This window comes from Cydia amplana, chromosome 10 (genome assembly GCF_948474715.1).
Source record: "Cydia amplana chromosome 10, ilCydAmpl1.1, whole genome shotgun sequence".
Classification (NCBI taxonomy): Eukaryota; Metazoa; Arthropoda; class Insecta; order Lepidoptera; family Tortricidae; genus Cydia; species Cydia amplana.
The window spans coordinates 8,328,526-8,351,763 of NC_086078.1; the positions used below are offsets into that span (position 1 = coordinate 8,328,526).

Genomic DNA, 23,238 nt, shown 5'->3' on the forward strand with positions numbered 1-23,238 from the left:
TTTGACATGAATGTCAGTGACAATTGTCAACCTTAGCAATCGTTAGAACTCTCAAAAACTTTTGTCAAAACTGGTAGACCACTTTCTTGGCTCACTGTACCTATGGACACATACATCTTACTACACTCGTATCGTTAACCTACTAAACTTACTTGTGACGAGACGAAACATGACTAATTTCATTCGTCATGGGAAATTAAAAGCTGGAGACAGATGTCCTAACAGCAACTTACTGATTATCTAAGGACATTACATCTTTGAAATATGGTTTACGATTTGTCGGTTAACTCTGTGGACAAAGGACAAAGGTGGATATATATGTACCACAGATCTTCGCTAAGTAATTACGGTTCTTACGAAAAACTGTCGTAAATTATTCAAATATCGTTTTCTTAGAAGCCACGAGTCTCTAATGATGAAATTTGAGATGAATATGACAAAGCTCGTAAAATGTTATAGACACATGTGAAGCCGTTTCAATTATTGATAATATCTGGGAGACCGAGCTTTGCTCGGAAAACATATAGGTGAGAACTGAAAAATGCGCGTTTTCCCTGAGATAAGACCTCGCTAGATCGATTTCTCGCCCATGAAAACCCCCATATAGCAAATTTCATCGAAATCGTTAGAGCCGTTTCGGAGATCCCCGAAATATATAGGTATATAAATAAACATGAATTAGTTTAAAGGTAGTATAAGATTATCTTAAGTAATTGGCTCTCGCAAGGACGGTTGAATCAATTCGAAGTACCTATAAACTGTTGGTAATTGTAATCTGGGCACTTAACTTATTATTCCGATTTTAGCCCGAATAAGTTTTGTAAAAACGTAAGGCCAGGATGGCAGTCGCTTTCGTGATAACTTGCCGGCGCCAATTTTTAGCCGCTCTCTTGACGCAGGCTCTATAAGCCATATACTTACCAAAAAGCTAGAAAACATCAGGAAGATGAAGACAAATATATAATTTTCCTTATTCACTGTTTACGAAAACCGTCACAACAAGTATAGGTAGCTGCATTATTCACTTGCATCGTATACTAATTTTACACAATATCTAACACTCGTTTTTTGTTAATATTTGTAATTTGCATTAGTAACTAAAGATCCTTATGTCATTAAACAAACATTAAAAAACTTAAACATACTAAATACTAATTTAGTATGACTACGTCAATACGTGGTGACCGCAAACCGTCCTACTTAAGTACTTATATACTTCATATTATGGTTAATAAGAAATCATTTTCCAATAAACGACGTCTGTCGACCTCAGGCTTATTACGTACCTCAGGCTAGAGGTTACCTAGCATAAAATGTAGGTAAATAAAGGTAACACAATTGTGTTACATCTCAACAGAACCGGAAATATGGACGAGTCAAAGTTATTATTTTATTGTTTTGATGTTATCACATAATTACTGATAATTAGTCGATGGCCTCTGAATAATTTGAATAAAAAAAAATCTAAAACAAACGGCGTAAAAAAAACTAGTTCAATGCTGCGGCCTTCTTCGTAAAGTCTAACGGAAAACCAGTGAATTACTAAATTTTCAAAATATTACGCAAACATAATAACATAGCAGTGCATTAATCATTTTGAACGTATGTGTATAAGTGCTATGTAGAATTCGGCTCATTCACGCAATTTTACTATAATCAGAAGTGGGCGGTATTTTTTTTCCTTCGCCCTTAAAGATATTCAACTAAATATAGTTCATCTAAACATATTACATCGTATGAGGAAATTAAAAGACTGGCACAATAAAGGAATGATTGGCGATTACTACACCGACAAGAGCAAAGCTCTTAAGTTATGATGATGATGATGAAACATATTACATACATATTTAGGTGACACGTACAGTTTCGTATTATCCTAGTTTTCTCATATTTCAAAAAATATTCAGTACTACTGATGCCAAGTATATAACGCGATATAGCTAACTGGTACATAAAGCACTAGCAGTGAGCAAGTACTGCCTGCACTAAACTCATTATAAATATGAACGCGAACAACTTATCAGGAAGCGGAATCACATTCCACCAGCAAGCTAGATATAGAGGGTATACTCGTACGTGCACTATGCACGGGAGAAATTGCAATCGCTTAGAGAGCGCAAGCAAGTTCAACGCTAAAGCAATATAAGAGATTTTTTACTGTAATAAGTTCATGTATTCTTTGGTATCCCAGAAATTTTTGACGTGATGTCTTATAAATCGATGCACACCGGTAGCATGCACGAAAAAATGTCACGTTGTGGACGGATCTCCATAGTAACGTTGTGGACAGATCTCCATGGTAACGTATAAAAGTATGCAATTTTTCATCAATGTTTTCTTATGACGTTATCACGCAAAATTATCGTCCGTAAATCGACTTTACAGACAACCATATTTTTAATAATAAATAAAATTATAGGTCCTCAGGTTGCTCCTCAAAATCACGAACTTATTACAACGGAGAAAAAAATCCCAATGTGTTCATACCATTTTTTGATTTTCCATTACGTCCATACAAGTGTCCATAGAAAAGTAGCGTTAGTGAACTCTTAAAAGTTGGAACACTTTTGCTTGTAGTAGGATCAAGATTGTTCGTGATTTTGAGTAGAAGTAACCTAAAATTTTCTGGAAATATGAAGAATTAATGTGTTCTTAACTTCTTACAACAACAAAAGCGCCCATAAAATCTACTAAGCATATACCAACTCTAATCTGCTGCATATATTGAGAAAATTCCCATATCACTCTATGGATCTCACATTGACCCTGGTTTGTTTCAATATTTGTATCGCGTGTGCTCGGCAACTATTGAAAATACACGGCCAGTAACTTGTTCCCGTATGACCATAATGCAATGAACATGTTATGTCAACTGACCGCTATTACGCCAATTAGAGAAAGTGTACGTGTCTTTACCAAATAAGTGTTTGTTCACGACTAACTTCTTCACCTAAGGTTTATCTAGATGAGAGGTCAGAGAAAAGACTTTCACCCATACCCATAGGGATTTAGCTTACGTAAGTTCACGGAAATATGCCGCTGCTTAGCTTTAGTCTTTCAATCAGTGATAAACCATCATTCAATCAATTTAATCGGATGATTAACTCGTCACGGGTTCTTACATTTAAATTTACACAATACGAGAGTTGTGCTTTTAAAATTTGGTCCACTCAATCTACCTGCATACTAGTCTTGTGTATAGGTATGTAGAGATTGTAGGTAAAGTATTGTAGAGTTTAACAGCAGTCTTGGAAGCTTACTTATATTTGAATTGCAAGAAGATTGCAAGTCACACGAGTCGCCATTAGTGTCAATAATACTGATTTAAGAGCTCTTAATAACTTCAATACTTCAATGAAATGACCATGACTTGACATTCAAATCATCTTTAAATAATTCGGAAGCTTGACCCAATGCGTCCGTGCCGTTATAATGCTGGACAAAAAATAATAATATTTGTCATGCTAATAAAGTTCACCAGGCCACAGAGTCAACGAACGGCAGTCGATGACTGAGTCATTGTTTGGACAAGTAATATTGCATGTATTGCCAGTTATTTGCCTAACCGCTGAGTTGATCTATCTGTGCCATTGTGGTCCAAGGTAAGAAATAATTAGGTTGTTGCGAATTTGGTGTAAAAACTATATTATAATTGGTGTTTGGTAACCCATAGTGAGGCCATTGCCTCGCTAGACTGTCACTTTGTGACCTGGTGATTGAATTTAGTTAATCAGGCATGGTGAGGCGCCTGTCTAACATTTTTCTTCTTTAATTTAATTACTCCGAGCTGGTCATACTGGATAGAACTTACATATTCACAAACTAAATTGTTTTTTTATTATCATCATCATAAAATTACACGATATCATGCATAATTGAAACTGGTAATTTCTTAGAGGTAGTATAAATAGAAAAATTTAGAAAAGACCAAACAAATCTTCGTAAAACAAATCATTATATCACTTTAATAAAACCTACCAAACTTGTCAATAAAACCAAGACACGACTTTTGAAACTTATCTTCAAGTTACATAATAATAATCACATATACTACGCGTTTGCCCCTGCCCCAGTAACCTGTGGAGTAATTTCCGTAATGTCACCAAACTGTCACTCATTGTATATCGTTCCCAAGAAATAAACTGGCTCTGTACGGCTACCATCAGTTTGGCACTGACATAAACGCCGTCGAGAACGTAATTTACTTTCTATTCATCTCGCTCGTACTCGCATATTAGTGCAAACGAGATGTATCATTGACAGTGTCAGTTTTGACAGTGTCAGTGACTCATGGTACGGGCTCTGCTGCCGCTTTCTGGCTGTCAAAAAACTGTTATCAGTTAAAACACCATTGAGTTCATATTTTGCGCCTACGGCATTTATTAAGCGGCATGATTGTGCCATTATTATGACATATTATTATGTCATTGTGATAATGAAGCCCCAATCAAGTTGCGTCACAAGTTTAACAGGCCGTTGAAATGTTATTGATATCTAAACAACAATATTAAAGAAAGATTCTAATAATAATATAGTAAAGTTTTTATTTTTGCTGCTTGCGGAAGTTCAAATATATGATTGAATCAATCAGGATTTTTTATAGTAGATTAAAGATTATTTTATTTACACAACATATTCCACAGTATCATACAGAGCTGGTTCCTACACTAGGGCTTGCCTGTATCGTAGGTAACCAAAACAGAGGAAAAAATTACATATAATAAATACTATGTTGCTTTCTTGCGTCTAAAAAAATGTATCGGAATTCCTCCGCGGCTACTTCCTTCTTGGGCCACAAATGCCACAATCAATTCTGCTGTTACTACAACACCGGTACATTGTGGTAAAGAAATATGCCAGCAAATTATTCACGCATACAAAATAACTGTTAGCGAATACTCTATCATAATGATAAAACGATTTTGCTATAATGTTGATGATACAAAGACTTGTACATCTTAAATTGATTTTGACGTCGAGTACTTCTACTTGACACAGTTAAAGCCAAGATGAATGAGATATTTCATTTGCAATGTCATGATGGTGTATTCCACGGTACTTAACCTACATTATTCAATATTCCGAGATTACTTCTAAATATTTATATACCTAATTAGATCTCGGTTAGTACGGCCATACGCCAAATATATTTTGGTAAGATCGATTGCTGTCACAGTACTTTAGCTATGTTAATATTGTACCTACACAAAAACAAATCTAACATGGCACGTGTGATATATCATGATATTAAATTAGACCTAAAAAAATATAAGTAAGTATTAAACCTACACGAGCAAGATAACACATAAAATTATCATTCGTCAACAATTTATATATGCCCACGCAGCACCACATGGCGCATAGCGTCCTAAATATGTAGTCATTAAGTCATTGACTACATTCACACAACGCTGCATCCGCACGCTAGCATTGTCTCTCTTGCGGTCAAGGACACACATGTCATATGAGTCCGTGAGTCCATCTGATTATGTTTGCTACATTAAAACTGTTGGCAATCCAGTGAGCGTGACGTATCTAAAGCTGAGGTGATTCACCTCAGCAGACTACACTTTATTTATTGTACCCTACCTGCAAGCATTTATTTAGTTTAACTTTACATATACCGAAGATTGTGTTAATCAGAGGAGAAAATGAAGGAAATTTTATTTACAAACATAACTTATCGGCAAATATTATTTATATCCATATTACAGATAAAATTACGTTACAGTTTTAAAAACCTGAGATTAGATTCTGATCGAATCATACTAGTATGCCACGCATATTAATTTTTTACCGTAAGTAATAAAACCAGTCCATTAAATCTTAATTTCAATAACGACGTGTTTATAGCTTTAAATATGAATTAAGCCAATAAATGATACATGCGCACGCATGATTTATATTTCATCGTAATTCTAATTCTAATATGTATGTATATAAACCACTATGTTTAATGTCTCAAACAAATGATTAAGAATGTTAAAGCCTACTTGACTCCCACAATAAAATGCAGTCTATTTAAATGAACAATATAAATCAAAAAGATAAGAATTTGAAATCATTTTGTCCACGATTCCCAACTATTCCCAAGCCGAGAGACACAGCGCATTGTCTTTGGGCATTTGCATAGTAGTTGGGACGGCACGAAACAATTATTTACCAACTGGTAAAAGCCTCAAGGATAGTATACGATTAGTGGATGCTATGGGAAGCGGTTAAATTCCAGTGCTACCTATTTATTATATTTACAAATTACCTGAAAATGCTATATGTGTGACACTTGGGACATGTTATTAATAGCTCGGTCACATCAGTGTTAACATAGTATTAACAAATACACTTAGATATGAATGTGTATGTAAATATCTAGACTAAACTGTGACTGTATATGCTAAAAAAATATTCTTGTGAATGTCTCGAATTGGAGCTTGATTAGGAACACATTTATGGATTACATATTACCGGATCCTTAACCCGGTGCCTTTTACCATCTAACACAAAATCGCGCCCACCCGCTACTTAACTTTTTCCCGCTAAACAAAGGTCGATGTTCTATTCCAACGTGCTTTCCAACAAAGTCACAATTTTCAGTAATTAAAACAATTAATGGTTTTCCAATAGTAATTAGAAACCATTCGGCAATAAGTCCAAGGTCTTCGTAAAAAGTTGCGTGACGCCGCATGCGCTATTCCGCAACCATTTTATGATTTTGTCGCAGAAAAAGTGCAACGATTAGCTGTCACGATTCGGCGGATTTCAGCGTTTTAAATATTTGAATAATAGTAAAATTTCTAGTGGCCAATTATCTATAAGGAACAGGAAGTAATTGTTTAGGGGAATTTGTTATTTAATGAAATTTTATAGCTCAAGACAGTCAGGCTCATAGAAGCGATATGTTTATTAAGATATACTGTATAAAGGTAAGTTGCCACTCTTTTTAAGGTTTAGGAAGATTTGTAGTATTTATATAGAATTTTATCGAGAATGCTTAAATCCCGAAAAAATGCATGTCTGGTTTGAAAACCGCCCACCTGCATTATTCCGACAAAAATCGTAGCCTATCATCATTAGTCCTGCGTAACTAGGTTCAGTATCGCAGATTTTGAAAGTACGGCGCTAATGGAGATCTTTATTGACATTACTCAGATAGTTCAAGGTTCGGTCCAGCACAATGAGACCATAAATCGGCCAGACACCAGACATAAACATGTAAACACGTGCTGATGTACTTAATGCATTCATTAGCAGGGTTGGAAGCTAAATAATTTATTATTAACATCAAGTATGCGGCACCTAATAAGTAAATAAAATAAATAAAATGCTTTAATTTCGGACATGGTATCCAATCCATATTACACAAATAAATTTACAAAACACAAAAACAATAAATTAAAATACACATCATTAAATAAATTAGATTACATATATATATTATATTTTCTTTTTAAATACAATTCTCACTCGAGCATGTGGCGCGGCCTGGCGCGTGAGATTTCGCCCAGTGGCTAAATATGTCATGAGCACTGAGCAGGGATCGGAGACCGGTATTTTTTGTATGGGAACGAAAACGGTATTTTTTCGTTCTTTGATAATTACTTCATTTCTAATTGGGCAATCTAATAATACGAAAGTTCTACATGTCGAGTATAAAATAATTCGAAAAATATGGTTATTTCGAAGTTTTTGCAAAAAACCGGTTCCGAGCCCTGGTCATGAGCCCCTGCGACCGCGATCAAAAGCCCGTCGGTGCTGCCGCGCACACGGCGCATCAGGCTTTACATACATGCTAATCAGAATTTGAGGGTTCGCATTTTCACCGGATAAAAAGTTATAGAGTCGATTACTCGTACCATTACAATAGTCGGTGATAACTTTGTTCTGATGCAATATGCAATTGTGCATTCATTGATGTCTTTTCTACGCGCTACTGAACATTCGACAATCGCCTGTAGGCGATTGCACGTATTGGTCGTAATTATGCAAATTGATTTTTATTTCTATATCAAACTGAAAAAAATGTTTAATAAACTCGCTTCAATTGAAATGTAGCGGCAACGTCACTTATAATTTATAAATAAAATATAACTTTTATTTATAAATTTTTAGTTTAAGTGTTTTTCTTTAATAAGTTTTTACTGATGTTTCTTCATCGCTGGAAAATAATCTCTACTTTTATCCTATACTTAATATCATTAAGTTTATTAAATGCTGTAATCCTTTTACGTAAGTTTTAACTAATAACCTAGATTCACTCTTCATTTATTGGAATTCCTTGTAATTAGCGCTAAACATAACCCGCTGGTTACATTCTACGGGTTAATTAGACTTGTTAAGTTCTATCTGTTGATGATTTTTAAAGAGGATATTGGGGTGAACGGCACATGTATTTAAATGTACTAGGTACCTATTTATTTAAAACGTGATCTGACATGACAGCTTTAGTGATGGTGGTGGTGGCTAACGCCAGATGAGAATAATTGTTTTTATAGGCATTGTGTTCTTTATATTAACCAACAATCCAAAAACACTTAAATTTCATTTCCCACCATTATTTTCTATACCTAATTTATTGTTTAACTAAATAACCGTATCATTGTTTTTACTGTAAACCGTATTATTTCTCCCACAGGACAGGCTATGCCGATACAGTAATACAGTAAAAACAATTATATTTGTATTTTACGTTCAATATTTTTAGATACACAATTACACGACAGCAACAACAGTTTCGTATACAATACAACTGGTTGCCTGCCTATAGTGCCTATGGGGCTGTTCATAAATTACATCATCTATTTTTGACGATTTTTGACCCCCCGCCCCCCTCAAATCATCTAAAAATCATGCTTCGAATGACCCCATTTCCTCCTCCTACGTCATGCTACCATCATCCGATGTCCAGACCCCCAAAATTTGAAATGACGTAATTTATGAATAGCCCCTATGGAGTGACCATAGAATTCGACTCCCGTTAACTTCTAAGATAATTGTATACATAAACTCAAAGGCCACTCTACTCTACTTATAAAAAACTGGTTCCTGCATAGAAAAAGTGCACATCGTGAGTTTTATGTATCACTACATATTACATAATAGTATAAAACAAAGTCGCTTCCCGCTGTCTATCTATCCCTATGTATGCTTAGATCTTTAAAACTACGCAACGGATTTTGATGCGGTTTTTAATAGATATAGTGATTCAAGAGGAAGGTTTATGTATCATTTGTTAACCCGGGGCGGGTCGCTGGGTAGTTGATTTAAAATTATTTAACGTTCACATTGTTACCTCTATCAATAGGTCTGTTTAACTGATCAATGTGACACCCTACGTACTCAACCTAAATATCCACCTCCTTCATCCTCCTCACATCCCTAATAGGATACGAGTAAATCAATGATAACATTTTAATGTTTGTGTTTTTTAGGGTTCCGTACCCAAAGGGTAAAAACGGGACCCTATTACTAAGACTCCGCTGTCCGTCCGTCCGTCCGTCCGTCCGTCTGTCACCAGGCTGTATCTCACGAACCGTGATAGCTAGACAGTTGAAATTTTCACAGATGATGTATTTCTGTTGCCGCTATAACAACAAATACTAAAAACAGAATAAAATAAAGATTTAAGTGGGGCTCCCATACAACAAACGTGATTTTTGACCGAAGTTGAGCAACGTCGGGCGGGGTCAGTACTTGGATGGGTGACCGTTTTTTTGCTTGTTTTTTTTTTTGCTTGTTTTGCTCTATTTTTTGTTGATGGTGCGGAACCCTCCGTGCGCGAGTCCGACTCACACTTGGCCAGTTTTTAATAGATATAGTGATTCAAGAGGAAGGTTTATGTATCATTTGTTAACCCGGGGCGGGTCGCTGGGTAGTTGATTTAAAATTCTTAAACGCCCTAATATACCTACGTACTCAACCTACATATCCACCTCATTCATCCTCCTCACATCCCTAATAGGATACGGGTAAATCAATGATAAAATTTTAATATTTTCGTGTTTTTTTAACGTCTTTGTATGGCATATATGTTTAATTAATTATAAAATCCCATTCCATCGTTTAATCTTTCATTTATAACTGACCTCCGCTAAAAATGCAAAGAATTGTAGTTTAGCAACATAATTACTAAGTCATTAGTGGATACCTATCTCTTGAGATTATTATGTTATCGTATAAGTCTTATTTTTTTTAGGGTTCCATACCTCAAAAGGAAGAAGGAATCCTTATAGGATCACTTGTGTGTATGTCTATATGTCCGTGTGTCCGTATACATATTGGTAAGCTACGAACCTTTTCAGCATATTTTTCTACGAGATTTAACATTGCCTGATGTAATTTTATCGAATTTACATCCTAAGTATAAGTTGCCTGCCGCTTCCTTGGCCTATTGGCTTCTCACTGGACTATGGAAACTAAGGTCGTCGGTTCGCTTCCCGCATTAAAATATAATTTTCATCATGGCCGTTGATGATTATAGCATGATAATCTGCATGATTTTGAATTAAATATTAAATAATAGTAGCAGCATTAACGATTTTATACCTAGTAATAAAAATGTGTACAGCTCTTTTTGATTTTATTTCCGATCATTCGAGTAGGCCTAAATGCTTGTAATGAAATCTAGATTTCTCCTGCTTCTCTATCTGAGTAGTATTTTGATTAAGCCATGCTCGCTGAAAAAAAAGGTAGTATAATTTTGTAGTCGTACAGCACAAAAGTTTGAAAAATTAACAATACGTTCAGCCATCGAGCTAGGGAGCACTGTGAATAAGGGAAATAAACAGTGTGACACATTTTTAGTAACTCATAACATAACCATATTAGGTAGGTACTTTTGCTTTCCCAACTAGCTATGAGCGCCGCGCCGGCGCGCCGCCGCCGCCGACAAAATTTTCGCGCCGCCGCCGCCGACGCTGCGCTATCGGCGTGGCATCGGCGTGACCTTGGTAGTTACTACTACTTTCGGAATCAGATAATATATTTTTAATCGAGTTTAGATCATTAACGGCGCCACTTCGAATAGTTTATAGGCATTCAAAAGGTATTTTAGGCCCATATAATTCAAAGATATCGAAGGCAAATGCAAACTTATCTGTCTAGTAACCGCGCTACTAGTCTTGGGGAAACGAAATTATTTAATATCAATTTTAACATCAATATGCTTGTAATAAATATATACAGGGTGGATTTTCTTTTTGGGTCAGTGAGGGCAGCTACCAGATCCCGTGCTGCTACAAGAAAACGGTCTTAGAAGACCTTCCCTCGATTTCAAATTAATGAAGATTGGCTTTTACAGATTTTGGAAAAGAAAATCCATCCTGTATACTGATTTCCTTCCATTTTTATTGTGGAACGTTCCACATTACAATTTATAGATATATATACACTAGACATATGTCAATCACAATGAAAAAATTAACTGTGATCAACTCTGGCTAACATGAGACTCGAACCCACATCTTTGGATTACCGATCCAATGCATAACTAATTTTGCCAGCTAACCATCCGTCATCCGCGAATTTAACCATTGCAAGCATGGTTAAACGTCTTTAAAAGGTATAAAATGGGGTTAATTTCCACGTCCGGCCGTTGGCTTCGCACGGAAGGGCGTCGGAATCGGGTCTCAATTAGGTAAACTTGGCCACTGTTCAAATTTCAAGCTTTGCTCTCTCGCAGCTCAATCTTTGGCCTTGCATCGCTCGCATGGAATTAAGCCGCTATCTGAACCTGCAAGTTTTTGGGCCCTGTTTGGATCTCAACTTTCGGCCTGTTTTAAAACGGTTGAGCATTGGTCCTTATCCGATCTTAGCTCCATTGCAACTCGGGTTTTGGCGTCGCATGAATACGCCCGCAGGAAAGCTCCAGATCTTTAACACTATGGCTTCTGTCTTTATCGGCCTGCGTCCTCGTTCTGCTCTCTTGAAGCTCGGCCTCGCACAGAAGCGCGCCGCAATCGGCGCTCCAGGCGTTCGGCCGTCAGCCAAGCTTACACTTGGCGTTCGATTCTTAGCTGTATGCTTACCTGCAGCTCATCCTCTGGCCTCGCATTGGGAGGCGTCGAAATCAAGTCTTCGATGTTACATAGAGCTCGGCGTTGGGCCTCACTTTTTGACATAAATCGGTTTTGTTGAATCGATATTGGTCATGAATCTAGTATTAAACTGGATTGGGCATGAGTGGTGGGGATAACTGACAGAACGGGATAGTCTTATGTATCTTTCAGTAGGAGTAGCAGCGAAAGCGCTATTATTATATGTCCTTGTCACAGTCTCACTTTTTTTTATTCCCCACCGTAAATTAGATGCATGATTGGTCGAATTGATTTGTTGCCCACCATAACAAATAAATTCGACCAATCATAGCGCATTGCATATATTTTGTCCCTCACGGAGGCACGCGTAGACCAGTTCTATAGGGTGCTACCTTCTATGATAATGGTTAATGACGGAGCTCGATTTTCTTAGGACTGTCAACAAGACGTTTCCCTGTGTTCAAAATACTACCTATACATGTGTCTATATATGCAGATTTGTCTCCCCCCACACCCCCGGCCCGCGCGGTCCTCTAATTAGTTGACACCTACAGACAGACGAAATAAGACATGCACCTAAACGCCTGTGTGGTGCTCCGCGAACATTGTGAATTTCGGATACCTGGAAGAATCCTGTGCCCTGGCCGAGTCCTCTGTGCGGATCACAAGCCCTGGAGAAAGGTTAGTGCTGTCTGGACAAACTGACAAATAATTATTTATCCCAAAATTGTGTACCTACTTGTCCCGTTCTCAAACATTTTGGTAGCAGAGCGTGGTTAGATCCCCTCTTTAAATAATTTTTACGCCCCTTGCTATAAACAACTACAATTCCCCCTTTCTTAACTTTATTCCCCCGTTCAGTGAATTACCTATAGTTTTAAATCGTAAAATTGCATTCTGGAATTGGTTACATAACTTTATAACGGTATCCTGCAATCAACTCGTCTTTAGATTAACCCGATCGCCGTATGGTAATTAGTACCTTATTTCAAGGGCCGACGGCTCAATATCGCTTGCAAGTTTTAATAACTAACACGTGGATTTAAAATTTACATTCAATAAAATCAATGCTATATAATCGTTCCCCTTAAAAGAAATTCGTTTAACTAGTATTCTTTAAACCCCCTTTAGTATTCTGACTGCAAAATAGAATTGTTAATTTTTACGTAAAATAATTGTTGTTGTTAGGCAAACCATCGCGCTTCCCAATTAGACCCTTATCTGCAAGTGCATACGTTTCAATTTAAAGTGTCTTTACGATTAATATTCAATTTTCCTGTTGCTAAGTGGTGTTTATCGTTTGAGTTATAATGGGTGAGGACGGAAATAATGATACAATTAGATCGACATTATTCACGGAAACTGCTCATTATAGAAAGTCAATCGGGACTTTAAGATTAACCAGTGAGTGGATTTCGAATGCGCACTCACAAATTAATACCGCGGACCGCGCCCGACTTATGGTTTATGTAAATGACCTTGAAGAACAATACAAGGAGTTTCGGGAGGCTAGTGCCCAACTCCTTGGCGGTTTAGACCAGGCGATAGATGTGGAGGAATATACCTATGTTCAAGGCCTCGTTCGCACAGTGCGCGACCAAGTTGTCGATATTAAAGTTAAACGTAACGAGATAGTCGCCCCTATCTCCGCGAGTACTCCAATGCGTTCGGTGCCCGACCGGGCTACTATTGTTGCCGCTGATTTTGACCTCCCGCGTCCCCAAAAATTACCTGATCTTCCAATCCCACGGTTTAATGGGCGATCGGACGCTTGGATTAGCTTTATTGATCAATTTGACAGCGTCGTTGATACCCGAAGTGATTTATTACCCACCCATAAAATGCATTATTTAATGAGTGCTTTATCTGACGAACCAAAACGTTTGGTACAACATTTGAAAGTCGAAGCCGGTAATTATTGTGTAGCCCGTGACCTTCTTAAAAGAAGGTATCATAATACGCGCGTCCTGGCCGATACCTACATTGCCCAAATAATATCCCTGCCGGATATTAGTCCTCGGTTGACTGGACTACGCGCCAGTTTCCTCAATCCTTTACTTACTGCCTATCGTTGTTTAGAACGACTCGAGTTACCAGTGAAACACTGGTCTTATATACTTGTTCATATTTGTTTTGGAAAGCTTCCCGCGGACTTGAGGTCACGTTTTGAACGCCGCCACGGGGACGGCCAAAAGGATTTGCCTACCTTTGATAAGCTTATAGATTTCTTAGAAGAAGAATGCCGGCACCACGATAACGTTGGAAATACCTCTCTGGTGGATGCCGCGCCTTCCTACTCCAAAACCGGTACGGTACCGAGAGTCCCACGTGACCCACGTCATGCGTTGGTTGTCGAATCCAATGGCCGTTCCTCGAAGTGCCCTATGTGTTCGAGCCAAGCTCATTACCTACGCGAGTGCAGAGATTTTTTGGATATGAGTCCCCGCGATCGCTCAAATTTCGTAAAATCAAATGGCCTGTGTTATAGATGTTTAGATAAACACTCAATCGCATCGTGTACGCGCGATTATCGTTGTAGTACTTGCCGCCGTCCTACCCATCACACACTTTTGTGTTTTAATGACCCGCGTAACCCGGTATACCCCCGTGAAAACCCGCAGAATCGATCGGTTGCCTTTCGTCGCTCTCCTGAACCAAACAGACCTAGCTCCCCCCACCCTCGCACGGGCGGGGGTGCTCGCTATTACGTCATGAACCGCTCTTCACCCCGTCCTACTTCACCGACCTCACCCCGTGCATCCCCCCCTCCATCTCCTAGAACATGGCGCCGCTCTCCGAACCACTCTCCTACACGGTACTCTTCCCCACCCCTTCGTCGTGATGTGCGTTCCCCTACCCCTACGACTAGTAGAGATAGACGTGCAGCGTCTCCACGCCCTTCTCGGCCTGAAACTTATAAGGGCTCTCACCGCGAGAGTCCACAATAACTAGACTGCCCCCCTCCCCCACTCCCTTCTTGTGCTTCAATAATTATAAACCCAGATCTGGTCGTACTCGCTACTGCTGTTATTCATATGAAAACCTCTAACGGATATTACGTTGAAGCACGGGCTCTGATTGATAATGGTGCTCAAGGCTGTATGATTACTTGTAATTTAGCGGTAACCCGGCTCAATGTGCATTTAACCCCTCCCCCCTCATCTCCAATGGTACTTTATGGCATTGGAAATATTCCCGCCTTGACAATACGCGATTGTATCCCTGTCACGTTCAAGCCTGTTCACTCCTCCTCACCAGTTACTACGGTTACCTCAACTATGGTCGTAGATACAATTGCCGGTATCCACCCGGATGTGGAACTGCCCCTATCGGTCCGATCAGCAACACGATCACTGCACCTCGCCGATCCCTTATTTTATAAACCCGCGCAAATAGATGTTTTATTAGGAGCTGACGTTTTTGGATCCTTTTTACAACCCGACGTAATTCAGCTACAACCCTGCGGTCTAACAGCTATATCAACTAATTTTGGTTACATCATATCTGGGCCAGTTACGAATCTCCCTAGTTTAAAGCCCCCCATGACAGCCCTTTCTTTAACTCAAGTCGTTGAGCGATTCTGGAAAATAGAGGAACCCCCTGAGCCACCTCAACCCAACCCTTTAGATATTGAATGTGAGACATTTTTTAAGACCACCACTACTAGAAACTCTGATGGTACCTTCGTGACAAGATTGCCTTTCCTAAGTGATCGTCCCTCCCTCGGTGAGACCCGCGGTATAGCTGAAAAAAGATTCCTTAATTTAGAAAAACGAAATATTACCTGGATTTTTGATCCCCCGACCACCCCTCACTGGGGCGGCCTATTCGAAGCCGCCGTAAAATCGGCAAAGGCCCATTTAAAACGAGTAGTCGGAGATACCCCACTCACATATGAAGAACTTACGACGGTTTTCACGAAAATTGAAGGGGCCCTTAATTCTCGGCCGTTGTGCCCCCTATCGCCAGACCCTAACGATCTTCAGATTCTGACACCGGGACACCTTATTATTGGAGAACCCCTTACTGCCATTTCTGAATATCCGTTACAGGATATTAAAACTAATAAACTCACCCGATTCCAGCTGGTGCAACAGATGTTTCAACATTTCTGGTCACGGTGGCAAACAGAATATCTATGTACCTTGCAGACAAGGCCTAAATGGGCATCCTATACAGACCCCCCCGCCGTTGGGGACTTAGTACTCCTCAGGGAAGATAATGTTCCTCCGTTAGAATGGCGACGCGGTCGCATCATATCAATCCGTCCTGGGAAGGATGGCGTTGTGCGCGTTGTACAGGTCCGGACGGCTACCGGCGTTCTGACCAGACCCACCAATAGAATTATTCGTTTACCCGTTTACAAACCTGTCAATTAACCTATTCCATTCCAGAATGCAACAAATTACTAGAAGTATATATAATTTCTTTTTTCTCGTAAACATGGTGATGTTTAGGGCGGGGGTATGTTCAAAATACTACCTATACATGTGTCTATATATGCAGATTTGTCTCCCCCCACACCCCCGGCCCGCGCGGTCCTCTAATTAGTTGACACCTACAGACAGACGAAATAAGACATGCACCTAAACGCCTGTGTGGTGCTCCGCGAACATTGTGAATTTCGGATACCTGGAAGAATCCTGTGCCCTGGCCGAGTCCTCTGTGCGGATCACAAGCCCTGGAGAAAGGTTAGTGCTGTCTGGACAAACTGACAAATAATTATTTATCCCAAAATTGTGTACCTACTTGTCCCGTTCTCAAACACCCTGATACAGTCAATCCGCAATTTTTAACTTAGCACAAAAGATAAGGGCCTCGCTAAGATCTTCCGGCCAGAGCCTCGCCAAGATTAAGACCGCCTCTGATGCCGCGCAATACCGCTTATCCACAGTTTATACGATATCATTTTTTTTCGTACCATTATTCAATAAATTATCCTTGAAAATAATAAATGCATTTATTTTATAACTTTCTTACAGCAAAAACAAGTTTTTTCGGTAAAATTTTAGTTTGAATTCTTTTTTCATTAATCGAAGGTGTTTCAAGGCCACGCCGCCGATTCGCCGCCGCCGCCGACCAATTTTGACCGGCGCGCCGCCGCCGGCTAAATGCCTATCGGCGCTCATATCTATTCCCAACTAATATACATGTTTATATGGAGTATGGGTTAACCTTTTGTATTTTTCTCCACTTCGCTTCGTCTTCGTATATTTTTTACTCATGTAGCACGACATCTTTCCTATAGTGTTAGGTATACTATGTAGGGCAATTTTTTCAAGTGAAAACTTCTTTAGCGGCGCTGTGCACTTTTTGAGATGGGGAAAAAATGTTAAACTCGCGAGAGATGACGTGACCGTAAGACGATCACGTGACCGTAAAACGGTCACGTGACCGTAAGACGGACACGTGACCTGATCGAAAAACTGTTACAGTATGTAATGTCATTGAGTTTTTCTTTATTGATTTAAATGCCATCTAGTGAATTTCTAGGAGTGATCTTAGGGGTTTCAAGTAATGCGACGAAATAACTCTAGATGGCGTTAACCTTAATTATACATTATATTTTGCACTAGTCATTGAGTTTTCACTTCTGTTCTGCCGGCACTCCCTGAGTGCAACCCGTTGTTTTTTTTATTTATTTCTTTTTTAGGGTTCCGTACCCAAAGGGTAAAAACGGGACCCTATTACTAAGACTCCGCTGTCCGTCCGTCCGTCCGTCCGTCCGTCCGCCCGTCCGCCCGTCCGTCCGTCCGTCTGTCACCAGGCTGTATCTCACGAATCGTGATAGCCAGACAGTTGAAATTTTCACAGATGATGTATTTCTGTTGCCACTATAACAACAAATACTAAAAACAGAATAAAATAAAGATTTAAGTGGAGCTCCCATACAACAAACGTGATTTTTGACCGAAGTTAAGCAACGTCGGGCGGGGTCAGTACTTGGATGGTGACAGTTTTTTCTCTTGTTTTGCTCTCTTTTTTGTTGATGGTGCGGAACCCTCCGTGCGCGAGTCCGACTCGCACTTGGCCGGTTTTTTTAGACTTTCCTTATTCCTACGATTTTGACAAGATGATCGGTCTCCCGAACGTAGTCAATATTTCCCCTTAACATTTTGCAGCAATTGGTATAGGTTCTAAAACAAAGGCCTCAACACTACCGACGGATGCGCGTGAGTTCGGGTCGCGACATTCTGCGCCTGACCCGCGCCGCGTTCGTGCTATCATACATTTTCTCCAACGTGACCCCTTATTTCGAGCCATTCAAAGACATTTGAATGGAGATATAATTTTACCTGTCAAGAGGTCAGAAGATGAATAGCAAAAGTGTTGTCGAGATATGTAATAGAACATTATTATATTCGTTAACTTAACACACGATGTATAAACGTACAATAACGAGATAGTCTGTAGTTAGTTAAAATAGAACACATTTTATAGTACTTACCGCTTTTATAATACTTACCGCTGCATAGGATCTATATGCAGCGGTAGCCGGTAACTATTATAAAAGTTGTCATTGCTGATACGTTTCTTAACGTTAAAATATTACGCTGGTGACTACTAATCTAATCGACTTATTCCAATCCCATACACTACAAGTACTAACATATTGATAAACGTTCATTACGAAAACACAAACACACACACAAACAGTCTTGAAAAACCGGCCCTTATTCTAATTAAATCAAATTAAATTTTCTTTAAGTTTATAATTAAAAGGCGAGGTGGAATGAATACAATGTCATAAATACTTACATCAGACTATTCAAACGCGAAGTGGTGTAAAACTTAATCAAATATTAAGTCAAGCAAGCAAAGGTAGCACTACGAAATCAGTGTAAGTACACGAAACTAAACCTTGGCGCTACGCTCGGTTTACGACAGATACACTTAATTCTTGTAAAATTGTACAATGGGGATTGTTACCATAATTATCATTATTCCTTAATCATTGTTCATGATTTTAGGATTCCGTATACGAAAGGTAACGAAAGTCCATTAGTCCCATTACCAGGCCTAGTCTAGATACATTGTTCGTGAATCTTTTTATCTCCTACGCCTATAAGTGACACTGTAAAATAGATAGCCGTTTGAAATTTACAGATACTTGTTGTATAAGTTATACAAATATCTGGGTGACCGAGCTTTGCTCGGAAAACATATTAAATGCGCATTTTCCCAGAGATAAGACCTAGCCAGATCGATTTTTCGCCCCCAAAAATCCCCATATAGCAAATTTCATCGAAATCGTTACAGCCGTTTCCGAGATCCTCAAAATAGATATAGATATAAATAAATAAATATATACAAGAATTGCTCGTTTAAAGGTATAATATATAGTTTACATACCTGACAGCTTTTTGACTGAAGTAAAACATATTAACATGAAAATGGCCCGATTATTTGATAATTTGTTCGAGTATAACGGACAACTATTATCCCCTTATTCATAAAACTTTACGGACCTGATTTAGTTAAATTCTATTCTATTCCTTTCTAACAAACACATATGTCAAAATGACAGATAAAGACAAACGATTCATAGCTAATTCAGGCCAGTAACGCGTTTATGAATAACGCCATATATGTTTAAACCCTATTTCTACTCGTATCTTCGAGTCTGTGCGGAAAGAGAAGAGTCGTAGAATATATGGGCTCCCTTACATTCCGCACAGAGGGCCTACCGCGAACCACGTTCGTCATGTTGCCTCCCTGTCACACTTACGTACGAATTTACAAGTGCGACAGAGAGGCAACACGTCGAACGTGGTTCGCGGTAAGCCCTCAGTACGGTTACCATCAGTTTGTCACTGACATAAACGCCATCGAGAACGTAATTTACTTTCTATACATCTCGTTTGCACTAATATGCGAGTGCGAGCGAGATGTATAGAAAGTAAATTACGTTCTCGACGGCGTTTATGTCTGTGACAAACTGATGGTAACCGTACAAAATCTATTCCCTTTTACTGTATTCTATAGATAGAGCAAATCGCAAATCAAATAGTAAAATGTTTTAAGCCAACAAAATATGCAGAGCCCTCGTAGTCACACATAGTACCGAATTTAGGTACTAATTATTGCAACGCATTTCGTTCACATAAAAATTATTAACTTAAATAGATAGAATCGATGATTTATTATTTATACATCAGCCTTCCCGCCCTGTCCTCGTAATGATGAATCATTTGGAGTACTTCTCATCATGTTATGTAACGCTTATCTTACTTAATCTATTTTCCTATCTGATTTAGTTGCATTTGATAAATTACCGTGGTTTTAATTTGTAACATTACCTTGAATAAAATCAACGTATGTATATTATAGATTTCTATCTCATTTATTTATTTTAAAGTAAAGTTCGTATGTACGGATGTTCTCTACAGATCGCATTACTCAACCGATTCTTAAGTAGGTAATTTGGTGATCAGAATAAATCATTATACTTATGATTTTTTGTCGTTTCAGTTTTTTTATGGAGGTCGCGAAGTGTACACTTGTACAGCTCTCGAGCCACGCATTTTAACTAGACATAAATTTCCTAATCCTCTCCAACCAAATTTTGTAACTAGATCTAGGCATAATCTTTAGCATCGGAACCACTTATCAGCAAACTCGCGTGTCAATCCATCAAAGCATGAAGCATGTCGAAAACAACGACCTACTGTTTCGAAAAACTGCCAACCTTGTAGCTTACCGTTTCTTAAGCATCGTAACAATAGTTAAGTGCTCCAATATTGACAAAATAATCGTACGCGGTTTAGTTTTACCTATATGGCGCGAGTAGCCAATTTTCACGAGGCTTTGGGTTTTCTTTAGATTTTTAAAGTGAAAACTTCTTTAGCGGCCCTGTGCACTTTTTGTGATGGGGGAAAAATGTTAAACTCGTAACAGGTGTCACGTGACCGTAAGGCGTAAGACGGACACGTGATCGAAAAACTGTTACTTCAATGTCATTGAGTTTTTCTTTATTGATTTAAAATAATTTAAATGCCATCTAGTGAGTTTCGCTCTAACTGGTATTAATATAACTCGAGTACTAACAGTGATGTGCTTAGGGGTTTTTTTGATTTGCTGTTATTAGGCTCAAGCAGAGATGGAAGCGCGGGCCTGTAAATATTAAGTAATAATAATAAGTAGTTAATAATTTGAATATTATATTATTTAAGAGATAAAATTATCGACACACCGTTTAAGCACGTGGCACGACAAATCTGATTTAAATTACTTCGTACATACCTTTACTTAAATGAATTTTCGATACTAAGTCCCCATTCAATACTGTTTGACGCCTAGACTAATACCTTATTTATAAAGTTTAACAACCTCTTACAAACATTTGTTAGATTTTGTCTCTTTCTAACAGAAATATCAAAATTTCGTGAGGGCAAAGTACTTAAACGATTATCAATGGTTTGTTATAATTGACAGACGATTATGAATAACGCTATAAACCTTTAAAGTGTCATTCAATAGAACTTGCTAACTATGTAAACAAACCGCCATACTAAAATTGACACTGAATGTCAATTTACTAGTAATTTTTGTTTACATAGTTAGCAAGTTCTATTGAATGATACTTTAATGGCAATGCTTGAGTGTAGATCGCGGGAAACAGTTCAGACTATATAGGTGCAGTCGCCTTGACTTGATGATATTCAAATGACGTTTGAGGTCGATGGATAACTGAACCAACGGTTTAGCGTTAAAGGTAACATTATAGATAAATATTATTATTGTAACTGGTTTAACAAAAGTCATTATTTACTTCGGGCGGTGGAGCCAAAAATTCAATAGGTGTAACATCTAGATTAATCTTTTAATTAGTCTTCTACTACTCACAGTTATATAATATAACATACCTACTAGGTGTACGCCTATACGGCTCTGCACTTGGGAAAATCATTATGAAACTTCATTAAATTTCCCAAAATAAAGAAGCTTTGTCCATCCCCAAAGTCCATACATTTTCTACGTGTACTAGGTACTTCATTCAAATCAGTTCAGCTGGGCTAGCACATGATTGGCGCGACAGTATCTCGCGGCGAGATCTCTTTTATTGACATAGAAAAAGGCTAGTCTTTCTCGCCGCGAGATACTGTCGCGCCAATCATGTGCTAGGCCTTCAGTGTGTAAAATTTAGCCATGTAAACGTAACAAACAGTAATCTGTTACTCTTTCATTAGCAATATTAGTATAACTAGGTTGTTATACGTAGTAGTCAAGGTGGGGCAAAAAACAAGATTTGAAACTCAATTAAGATTAAAATTAATGTAAAATCAATTAATCAAACATAATTATCGATTTATTCGTACTTTAGGTCGTTACCGTAAATACGAGTACCTACGCTAAGTAATGAATGCACCTGCAAACTCCTACGCGTTTTTGGTAACGAGAACTGATAGTTTTTAGATTTATTAGATAAGGCTATTAATATTAATAGGGCTATCTATCAAAATGGCCGGACGTCGAGTTTATTAGGACCTTGGATCTATGTTGAACTACAATAAGACATTACGGTTAAGTTAGAGTCCACAGTGTACAATTATACTTTGTGCACTCGTATTTGCAATAATTGTCACTCACAACAGCAACACAACGTAAAATGTCTTGCACATCGAAATTACAAAGGAAGACAATTGCACTGCGAACGTTTACGTTCCACGTATTTTCTTTTTTTTTAATTTAGGGTTGGCCGGACACCACCGTTATAAATCGGTAGTCGTCTAAGTAAATCGATATACATTTTTCATTTTAGGTCGCAACAATTCAATTCAATTCAATGTTTTATTCATAAAATATACATTTTACACGGCAAATTTTTAAACATTATTAAATCTAGGTAAATTTTGTTATAAATCATTAATATTATAATAGTTATTAGATATTTATAACAAAGCATTATTAAATATATGATATCTTCTTATTATTATTTATTAATCATATAATACTAGCTTTATTAAATCTCAAATAAAAATTCATTGAACGTCACAATTCGATACCTCAGTCTAGGTGCTATCCAATCGTAATCGCTTGCTGTGACAATCGATTTGGGTTAGTTACATCTCTAATATCTCTATATACGTCAGTAATAATGTGTCAAATAATGCAAATACGAATAATCCCACACACACAAACAAACGCGCCAAAATAATGGTAGGTTATTGACCACTGCATAGTAATTGGCCACTCTTAATAATAA

The 23,238-nt window shown here is 38.2% G+C and overlaps 2 protein-coding genes across 2 annotated transcripts in view; both read left to right on the plus strand.

The window, feature by feature from the left end:
• LOC134651403 (uncharacterized) overlaps positions 1-23,238 on the plus strand; it is a 72,979-nt gene that overhangs the window by 23,712 nt on the left and 26,029 nt on the right. The gene's annotated exons all lie outside the window — the stretch shown is intronic.
• The window catches only part of LOC134651459 (ubiquitin-like FUBI-ribosomal protein eS30 fusion protein), a 64,058-nt gene continuing 59,003 nt past the window's right edge, over positions 18,184-23,238 (plus strand). The window contains exon 1 of the mRNA XM_063506569.1: positions 18,184-18,187. The gene's annotated coding sequence lies outside the window, so the exon portion shown is untranslated. The remainder of the gene's footprint in view (positions 18,188-23,238) is intronic.